The sequence below is a fragment of the Impatiens glandulifera genome, chromosome 1 (genome assembly GCF_907164915.1).
Source record: "Impatiens glandulifera chromosome 1, dImpGla2.1, whole genome shotgun sequence".
In the NCBI taxonomy this organism is placed as follows: Eukaryota; Viridiplantae; Streptophyta; class Magnoliopsida; order Ericales; family Balsaminaceae; genus Impatiens; species Impatiens glandulifera.
Window position 1 is genome coordinate 93,798,035 of NC_061862.1, and position 11,333 is coordinate 93,809,367.

At 38.2% G+C, this 11,333-nt stretch overlaps 1 pseudogene; it reads right to left on the bottom strand.

Moving 5' to 3' along the window:
- Positions 1 to 228: 228 nt before the first annotated feature.
- On the bottom strand, positions 229 to 10,366 carry LOC124936574 (annotated as a pseudogene).
- Positions 10,367 to 11,333: the final 967 nt, after the last annotated feature.

The following is an 11,333-nucleotide window of genomic DNA, read 5'->3' on the forward strand; positions in this document are numbered from 1 at the left end:
AGGATTGGTGGTTGGTTTTCCGAACGATAAGAGGCGTCTAAAAGTTTGAGGTTACGAGATGGAGAGGTCAATTGAAATTTTGGTGGTTGTTTTGGTGAGAAATAAGAGATGTGTGAAAGTGTGTGAGGTCACAATATTAATAATAACAGTTGTTCATTGGGAAAAACATATTGGTGGTTAAATGTGTGAATGAGATGGTTGGTTGACCGAAGTGTGAAAGATATGTCATTAGATGAATGGTCGATTGGATTGATGGTTAGTTTGCCGAAATAAGGGTAAAGAGATCGCGATAATGATATGAGATGGTTGAGGTACAAAATACTCAAATTGAAGTCGCCAGATTAGTAATAAGAGGTTCATTGGAGAACAAACAATATTAGTGGTTAAATATATGAATGAGATAATTGGTAAACGAAGAAATGTGGGTAAAGAGGTTGGTGATATGATGGGAGACAAAGTATAAAAATAAGAGGTTAAGTTACATATGTAAACAATAACTAGACTTCGGTGGTTAACAACCACCTACTAATTTAAAATATTAAATCTAGCATAGTATGAGTTCTTTGTTAGTAAACGAAGAATTGGATTCTATCTTTTCCTATGTCCAAAAGTAGAGCACCATTATTTGATCAGGCTAAAGAAAGACTGAAGGCAAAAAAGCTTATGAAAAATGATGTGTAGTTTAGAAGGACTTTTTTCCGATATACCGCGGAGCGAGCAAGGAGCGAAAGAACCATTTTCTACATATAAATCAAGGGTCCTTTTTGTTTTCTTTTTAAGTCTGTGGTCATGGTAATCTTGTTTTTCTTGTGTTATAGGATTGGAATTTTTGATTTGAATCTTGACTATATAATTATAATCATCCTACTATTTCATTAATTTTGTCTTTAACTATAATATTCTTCTTTAATTCATGTTGTTCAAACAAGTGGGCAGCATTGGCCCTCGAGTGTTTTGTTTTCTTCGGTCTCTCAGGTTAGGAGACCGCTCTTATGATTGGGCCTTACGGCCCGAAAGCACCAGATCGGGGGCAGTGACAGGCTCATAGCACGGAAGCTCATTCCAAACCACGCCTCGACTAAGTGATCGTCGATCCCTTCCGGGGGATCAAGCTCCGACCTTTCGTTCCTCTCCTTGTGGTTGCAGCGCTTTGACTTTGTCCCCCGGTATTGGATTCACCACAGGTTGGGTTTGAGAGTCGTGTGATGGGTGACTATCCAGCGCGGTTCGGAGAGAACTTTTAGTCTGTGCTGGTGAATGGAAGCCTCTCTATCAAGAAAGAAAGAAGCGGCTCTTCCCACGGCTCCGTCACCATTGACTCTATTTATTATTATGGTAAATCAGTGTATTAAGATGTCAATATGAGATCTTATTTCGGTTTGATACATCCACCTACGAGACTCGCCTTTAGCTTTCGTCTTGGTAGGTATATTATTATACATTTTCCTAAAAGAACATTCATTCATTTCTTTCTTCCCCGTCGACCACGACGTGGTCGACTAAAACGAGGCGCAAAATCCAGAACCGGAAAGGAGAAAGGCTGGTGGTGGGCATTTGGGGAAGTTAGGCCGATCGGGTGTCTTAATTCAAACGACGGTACAGAAGAAAAACAAAACTAAGTGAGAGACCGGGTGGTAGGGAAAAGAGTCGAATCAATCAGGCTCGACGACCGGGAGATGCAAAACAAAAGAAGGATTTGGCCGAAAAATAAACAAGGCTATGGATACCATGACCGATCACCATCGATAATGAAGAATCTTTCTAAATTACTTCGCCAGTTACTTTCCCCGGTTCTGTTGCTACCACAGGCATTACACAATCGATCAAATCATATCGGATTAGATAGATATCCCTTCAACACAACATAGGTCATCGAAAGGATCTCGGAGACCTACCAAAGCATGAAAGCATGGATCTTTCAGAAAATGGATTCCTATTCAAAGAGTGCATAACCGCATGGATAAGCTCACACTAACCCGTCAATTTAAGATCCGATTCGAGATTTTCCTTGGGAGGTATCGGGAAGGAATTGGGATGTAATAATATTGATTTATACAGAAGAAAGGGTTCTTTATTGATTCAAACGTTGTACCTACGAGATAGAGAAAGAGGAAAAAATCGAAGATTTTACATAGTAATTTTGATCGAAAAATAAATATGATTTATTTCGTACCTTTCCCTCAATGAGAAAATGAGTCAGATTCTACATGATCAAACCTGAGGCACTTAAGGAATAATGGAAAATAAAAAAAATAAAAGAGAGGGAAGAATAAGTAAAGTAAATAAAAATAAAGTTGAAGTAAAAGAGCCCAGATTCCAAATAGATGAAAACATGACTAAATTGGTCATAGTTACTCTTAGGAACGGAGTGGAAGAAGGAAAAAGGTTCTCTAACGAGGAAAATGTTCCAATGACTTCAAAATAATTGAACGGGGAGCCGTATGAGATGAAAATCTCATGTACGGTTCTGAAACGGATGGAATGCAACTAGATTCAATTCCTACCTTTCTTTCTGGACAAAATAGTTGGTGGCTCATATGACTTGATTGAGGTTGGCCTCTGCTAAGGCTATTGAACCAAAGCCCCAAGATAGAAGGGGGAGATGGATTGCACACTAGATTTGCCTAATTCATTATAACACGATATACGTTTTAGATGCCCTTGTGAACATTCTTTCTTAATGTATTAAAGAGGGCTTCTCTAACCGGTGAAAAGTTGTGGGTGTTCACTAATGGCCATTCCTGGCTCGGCTCCGATAACGCAATTCCGAGAGGAATCGGTAGTTGGGCACTAGATCCATTTGGACCTGGAGAATTTGTGACGCTGGTTCTGGGTTTGGAAAATAGTGGTAATGTTGTGTCTAGTCTAAAACATGTGTATGTACTGTGTTCCAGTTTCAAGTAGAAAATGGCTCTTCTTTCTTTCCCCGAAAAGGGTCGCTGGAATTTCAATAACAAGGTGATCTTTGTTGTTCCCCGATCCTGCTCTCTTTTCCTTTGTAAGTACCATTTTTATGTTGTCTGTAGTTCTAAATGAATTTATTTCCCCATTGGCTAGAAACTTGTTGATCCAACAAAGATAGAACGTTGGGCTGTGGTGTGGTTAACTTTTCTGCTCGCTGTGACATATGAGGCATGGTTAAAGATCTGATCAAATGCGGTGACATGCAGGGAATAGTATGTTGTTATTATTTGTGCTCACCATCTTCCTTGCGCTATGATCTGAAGTAGAATACTAATTTCTGTAGCCAATTGATAAACCTTTTGGGGGATTTTGAAGAATGGAAATGAAATTCAAGAGAGGTGGTCAAGGTTAGAAGGAAGAAGAAGGCTTTTCAGCCAAGATATGTTTTTTTAGCGGATGAGGGAAAACAACTGTCCTTACTAAACTATACGCTCACCCCTCTGACCAAACCAAAGAAAGTTAGGAGCGTAGTCCCAGCCGTATCATATCCCCTGGCGCAATAAAGCACACTTTGGCGGTACACTTCTCCCCAATATGAGATAAGTTGCAGCTATAGTCAGAACGCCCTCAAACAAACTAGAAATATTATAAGAGAATAAAGATATCCTTCTTCTTTATTAAGCCATAAGGAGAAGGCGGGGACGTGCAAACAAGAGGGAGATCATCATAGAAGAAGCTATCTCATAACTCCGTAGACCACCTCCTCCAGTTGATCCTACTACTGATCAGATTCTCAAGAGCGACTTAGGGTTTTCACATCAGGAAACTAATTAGTATTAGAAGGGAGAGGTTCAAGATGGACCTCTGGCTCCTTTGGGCATAGGATTCTTCCTTCTTTAAGCTTTTAGAAGAAAGGGAAGGGATAAGGCTGATGCCATTAAGGCAATGAAATTGACGAAGAATAGTAGTTTGGCAGCTAGAGAATCAGCAATTACTCTTCTTATTGTTCTCGAATCCCCTCTTCGCATTCTTCTTATACGAAGTAGTTAATCTAATCAATAGCAAGAGTGCTGACTGATGACTGTCAGGAAAAGGGCAGAGGGCTTTTTTCGTAGTAATAGTGGGCGGGTCTTATAAGATCTATGTCGGCCGTCGGAATTAAATTCAGGTTGAAGGACCATTTGATACATTAAGAGGCATAGCGGCGCCTTCGCCTGACGCCATTCCCAAACCTAGCAACAGAAGGCCGGCCGACCGTGCCTAAATGAAGACCAGACCAGACTCTTCTTTGTTTGAGCACGCACGCAGACCGGAAAATCTCACTTGTCTAGTTCAGGACAAGTACATAGAGATCTTCGTGAGACCATAGAGGGAGTCTCAATTGATATTTTCTAGGATTCTTTATCACGCCACACATGGAAAGATTTCCATTGATAGATAAGAAAGAGGGCTCCCCCCCTTGAACAGACTCAACTAGCTCAATTACATCAACCCTGCCTCTACTCTAGAGGTGTACTTTGTACTTCCCGGAGGTCATATAGATTAGAACCCAAAGCTATAAGAACGAAAGGGTTGGTGTGGTCACATCTACAACTACTGGTCTTTTATTAAGTTAAAGTGTGAAAGCCGAAACTGAATAGGAATTCTTCCCTTACTAAGACAAGGCAAGAAGCCGTTGAGATCAATCAGTGTCGAATATACGCTAGGGACTTTCCACCTACCTTCCTTTCTGTATTTATGTGTAGTTACAGATAAGCAATAAAGCCAGGAAAGTTGAAAGCATAAATATTTCTAGGCAATCCATACATGAATTCAATTCACAAAGTTCTATAGGAAAATCACATTATAACGAGGGTAACTGTGTGATCGTCTTCCTTTCTATTAGGAGCTATAAGCATATACGCTGGTCTTAGCTAGGATCTATAGAGAAGCTCTCTTTGTCTCACTCCCTTAAGTGGAAGAATTTCCTATTGATGGTGTAGGACTATCCTTTACTTTATGGGAAAGGACTCCTAATCAGCTATTCTCTATTACACTCCTTTATTATAGGGAGACCTTTTAAAGCTGTCGCATCTTCAGAATAAAAATTTTTTTACTAGTATTTTTCCTAAAGATAATTTGTTCTCATAGAATATTGCTTCTACGTCATTGATCATGTCTAATATACTGTGAAGTTATGTAGGGAATCTTCGAATTCATGAAATCCTGCTTCCTTCAATGAAATCAATAATTTATGTATTTCATTTTCTTTTCTGAGAAGTAAGTAAGAGTTCTGATACAAAGCGTGAAAGCATGACGGCTACACTATTAGTTGAGTGCTCCTTGTTGTTCGGATCTTGACCGGGTCCGAGCTTCTTAAGCTCTATGCTGTTGGGAAATTTTGCAAGGGTCTTACCACCTTCTTAATTTACAAAATTTGAGTCTTTGGAATACTTTGGAATTATATTTCGCACCGAAGATTTGTGCCTGTGAGCCAGGGTGAATATTGCAGACCAACGGATCTGGTGGTCGACAATCGTTCAAACTTGGTAAAGGGTGTCGCGGTACCTGTAGTAGGACAAAACACTTATCGCGATGTCCGCAGACCAATTTATGATGTATTTTTCGCTGATGTTCGTCAAGCATGCCACGTGGATTGGCCATGGTCTAATTCGGCTAATGATACCTCGATCCTGAAGCCTTCGGAGTATCGTTTTGATAGGCGCCTTTATTTGTATGGGGAATTCGCTACTAATAGATCTCTCCCAGTGTCCCCCTACTTCCCCCACCGCCTTCCGACCCGCTCCAATATACAATGACAACTTCCGGGCATGAGTGCCCCATAGTGAGACTGCCTCTTGAACGTCCAATGGAACCTCGTTCCGACGTGAGCTATGCAAGAACTCGATCCTCCTTTCTCATTTCTAGATGTGCTTGAAGGTCCCCCATAAACACTCACTTGGGGACTGATTACTCCAGCTGTTCCGAGAATCTCCGCTAGTTGAACCGCATTCAGTAGACTCCTAGTGGAGCTCATCCCCTTTATTAGTTGTTTAATCGGAATACTATTACCTAGGTTCCTAAACTTGGAATGGATGGCGGAGCGTAGGTGGAAAGTAGTTATATGGATACGGTGCTTTAACTGTAGACGCTTCTCTAGCTCTTACAAGAATTGTATGGGAGTCGTCCTCTCTGGGACTTCCCGAATGATCGTACCGAGGAATTCTACTATATTGCGTGCAATTATTGTTGATCCTACAGAGCTTACTAAAAGGTTCAGGCCGGATTGTAAGAAGTGGGCGATAAGTTTTTTATTTCTATTAGAATCTCTACGGCTCCCACGATTCCCAGTATTAAGTCATCGGCATATCGCGCGTAACAAATCCTTATTAAGTAATGGTTTTTTAAGGGGGCCAACTTACGGGCCAGGCCTCTCTGTGACCCGATAACTAGTATTGCCTCCCCTCCCAGCTCTATCAACATGCCCTTTCTTTTGTAATACTTAAAAAAGTGTCTCATGGCCTAATTATTATTATAGCCTTCGAAACTATAGAATTCGGCCTTAGGGGTCAATCCTAAGGCGCAAAGGAGGCTCGAGAGCTTGTTAAGGAAGGCAGAAAAGGCCGAACAAGGGGGGAAAGCGAAGAGAGTTTTCTGACCCCCTGAGACTTCAATCCTTGCACCCAAACTAGGTGCCTTGAAAATGGTCATCCCTTAGGGTATATTGGCGCTTGGTTGATTCGCCCCTCTACCTCCGAGCTTGATGCACCGAAAGCCCCCTTTGTAGGCATCATGTTATTGTAATTCACGTTCTCCGGATCAAAGAAAGCTAATATTACTGTTAGAAAGATCCCTCCGACACACCACCCGAGTCAACAAAATAGGAAGTGTAAAGATTTGCCCATAAGCTCGCTTGTTGTCTTGTTCTCTGTCGCGAACTGGGATCGCTCGCCAGCTAGGTCAGATTGGAGAAACATTGTATGAGAACATATTACCCTCGGAGACAAGGGGTGGGACGACATCTCGATCTACTTACTGCAGCACAGTAATAACAACGTCGTCTAGGTCTTCCCTCTTGCTCCGATCTTCCCAGAGCCTAGGACGTTGTCTAGGCTAAGAGCCATAGTTAGTTGATGTTTCCATTTGATTTTCATTTCTTTCTCGTTGTTGATACCGGCAAGACTCAGCCAGATGATGTATGTTGGTAGTGAGAGGACTCTTAGTACCTATATACCCAAAAGGTTTGATAGTTAAAAAATATTTTATTTTATTTCTTGCTTTCCTTTAGCAGCAGGAAAAGAGTCTATCTATCTGCCTAGCTTTGGTAGATTTCCCACAACACAATCCATAGAAATTCTACGAATCCCTTGGTGGATAAGTCCGACGACTCAGCAGCAGTGCGGAATTTACTTTCTTGTCTAGTGAATCTGATCTATAGTTAGGGGTACAATCAAATGAGGTCTGCAAGTTTCACATCTAAGTAATATCCGTTGGAGATATAAATATTTATTTAACAACATTATAAAATATATATATATAACGGTAGTTGTCCGGTCGTACCCAAATAATAATAAACTAGGGGATGCGCGGGTGAATGAAGGGGCAGATGTGCGGGCGAGTGAGCGAGGTCTGCATTAGAGGGGCCCGCTTGGTTTGCCATATTGGATTCCCCCTCCGAGCCGTGAGAGCTGAAGATGGAAATATTTTGTTCCCGAAAATAGGGCACCCCGCATTCCACAAATTAAAATAAAAAATACGAGAATATATAATAATTATATATGACCACCGACTTTACAAATTGAACATTTAATTTAAATCTTTTTATTTTGTCAAAAGCGAGGGTAAAAGATGTTGGTATTGTTGCAATGGTTGATTGTAGAGTTAGGTCACGAGATTAGTAAATATGAGAGATGTATTAGGTAAAATTGATATTGTTGTTTGACCGAGAATTGAGAGTAAAGAGGTCGAATAGGAAGAGATCAGTAAGCTGATGAGAAAAAAGTTAAATAAATGTCTCCTTATCAAATTAGTTATCATTAATTTGTTTCTTTTTTTTTATGAATAACGAAATTAACGATGAATGAGAAGAGAAAGATGATCACTAGACTGTCTCAACCATTGAAGTCCCTCATTTTCAGACCATAGATGTTGACGACAAATAGAATGATGAAGGCGATGAAAATAATGACGATGACGACGACAAATAGGTGAGTATTGTCTATTTCAACTTTGTAAATGTAAATTTTATTTATTTTTTAAACACAAATACATTAGGTAGTTTCTTATAAAGATGATTTGTTAAACTTAAATAGACAACATTTTATCAAACAACATAGGGCACCATCCCAAAACCTTATTTTAACTTGGAAGACATCATTACTAGTTTTTAATTCATCAGATGAAGGTTGCATTTCCAGTCTTGACGGGATAAGAATTGAGCATAGCTATACCGCATTTTCCCTTTCTTGAAAAGACGTTTCGCTTCAACCTAATATATCCTTCATCACCCCAATTCTCTCCCCATGAGTTTCTAATGATCCAATAATCAACTCCGTGCTTACTTCCATACCCCCACCGCCGCCACCGCATGGTCCAACGCAGTTCCACAATTGCCCGTGAAAATACCCTTTAATACCAAAAGAATCACAAAATAGACTCCTTTAAATCTCAAAAATCACAAAAACAATTGGTTAGTTCGATGCTACATGTAGTGCATGTATCCATTAAGTAAGCGCAACATGTACAAAGAGAAAAGAAATCAACAAACGAGAGAAATGCTTCATTTTTGTGTATATGTGTCACTTCATGAGTGGGATATATGTAGTGCCTATAGTGATAGCATCGAATTAACCAAAACAATTAGTAAGCCTTTTCAATTGAGACTACTTACCGACTCATAAAGTCTAAATTCTCTGCCATAAGCTTCAATGGCGACGCTGATTGGCTGATGTGCGACCGCTTTTTTCAAAGCATATTCGTTGTTTGCAAGAACGAATTTGTAACTGTCTATGCTCACCATCTTCTTATTCAACTGCGCGCAATCATTCGATCAATCAACAAACATATTTAAATTAATTAAGGAACACCAAAGTCATGCATGCATGCACGCACGCACACAAGAGCGATACTAACTTTAGTGGTATTGCATACGCCGTCCGCGACGAGATAAGCAGGGGCGGGGCCAAGTGTAAGCTAGCCCGGGCTGTAGCCCGGGGAGCCTTATGTATTTTATCAATAACGACGGTGAATTACCGTCGTTATTGGTTATTTTCCGTCGCTAAAAGGTTATTTTTCGTTGCTAAAAGGCATTGGTGACAACAAACTATAAAACTAGCCCGGATAGATTTTTTTAATAAAAAATTAGCCCGGGTAGTTTTCAAATCCTGGCTTCGCCCCTGGAGATAAGGATAATCTGACTCGGTTTTTATACCACCGTTGCTAGTAATGAATTTGAAAGCACGTTCCATTCGTCCGCCTTTGCAGCCCTTGTTGAGAGCTCGGTCGCAGTCGATAAGTTCTTGCTCGGATAAATCAATAAGTTCTCCCGTCACTAACTTGTTGATTCCTTCCACCGCCGCAACCGCCGAGAAAGCCCAACAACTTCCTGATATTAAACAAAAACATACACAAAGTAGATCAAAAAAATTGTAGGCGAGAAAAAAAAATAATCTAAAAACAAGATAGAGATATATCATGGGTCCTCCATTTTGTAAAAATTTCATGAAAGTATGTTTCTGTATCCCTAGGTTATAATGTCTTTATTTATAAAAAAAAATACATCAAAAACTTAAAGATTAAAACTTAAAAATTTAAACTAGTAGTCATAAGTCTATAGAAGACTTAAAATCCATTAAAATATAAACTTTAATAAAACATGAAATAAATTGTGTCTAGATAGACTCAAATTAATTTGGAAGCCGTTAAATTATCTTCATTTATAATTTGACACAAATATTGTTTTATTAGAAAGAGTTTATTTTGTTCATTCAAACCTACATACAAAAAAGTTAATTTTACTTTCTAACACAAAACTTCAACCAAAAATTGATTAATTTAGAAACCTTACCGCATTCTCCCTGGTTCTTAATTGGTCCAACGGCGCCTTCATTCCTCCAGTCAACCGACTCCGGAAGATTTTCACCGGAGGAGGCAGCATACCTTTGGCTGGCCAGTTTTGACTGAACAAATTGGTCACGGGAAACATATTTCATGCCAAGGTAGAATGATCGGTACTCTTCGTCGGTTAGATCGGCAAACTTGTTCAATCCAACCTTGTAGGTCTGTTCCTCCGAGTTATGAGCATCTACAAAGAGCAAATTATCCTTAAAAACATTGAAGCGCTTTTCGGATTCCTCAATACCATGGTAAGCTTTTCCATGTTTTGTCATCCATGTTTTGTAAATATCCATAATTTCTTCGTCGTTCCGGGTTTTGAGGGGTGTTTGTTGTCATACTCCATGATTGACATGTCCGCCATCACGAGGCTAAGGGTGGCGGAGTAAAAGAGGAGGATGGTGGTGGTGGTCGCCGGAGTGGTCATGTTTAAATGGTGTGAGTTGAGAAAAAACTAGATATTAGTTGTTGTTTTGATGGTTGAAAATGAGGATTAATTTATAGGTGAATATATGTGTTATAATTAAATGTTTAAGCAAATATTTTATTCAATCATTATTATTATTGTATCTTGTTCTTGAATTCTCTATTTATATTAAGACTTTGTATTTCTAATTAGATCTATTTAGAAACCTTTAGAGCTTGTTTGTTTGATCTTTTTTGTTTTTGAAGATTTTTTTTAAAAAGATTGTTTACTAAAAAAAAAATATTATTTGAATTATAATTGGTTTGATCACGTCATGTTAGAATTAAATTTTTTTAATTAAAAAAAAATTAAAGTATATATATTTTAATTGATTAAATGAATAATTAGTTTGATGGTCAGAATAATAAAGATATGTTAAAAAAAGAAATTATAAGAAGAAGAATAAAAATAACCTAAAAAACCCAGAATAAACAAGTTTTTATTGTATTAATTTATGATTATAGAATGGATTAGAATTAGTTAAAACTTATATATGAATTTGAGTGACACTAAATTTAGCTTCATTTTAATATTTTAATGAAACATTTTACATAAAAAATTGTTTTCAGATGAAACTATGCATATTATTTTTAGATTAGATAAATAATTAAGCATGAATAAAATTTTGAATATGTCTCTAATAAAATATAATTTTCAAACATGTATTGTATTTATCTGAATTTAGATATAAATTTGAAATAAATATTTTAAAATAGGGCCATTTTTTTTAATTAAAACAAAATCTAAGTTTTCAATTTTCAACATTGTGAAACCGATAAAACTTAAAATGTTATTAAATTTCTAAAGTGGTAAAATAAAGTTAGTTTTATCTTTTTAATTTGATTAAAATTTATTTTTTTACTCAATTTTA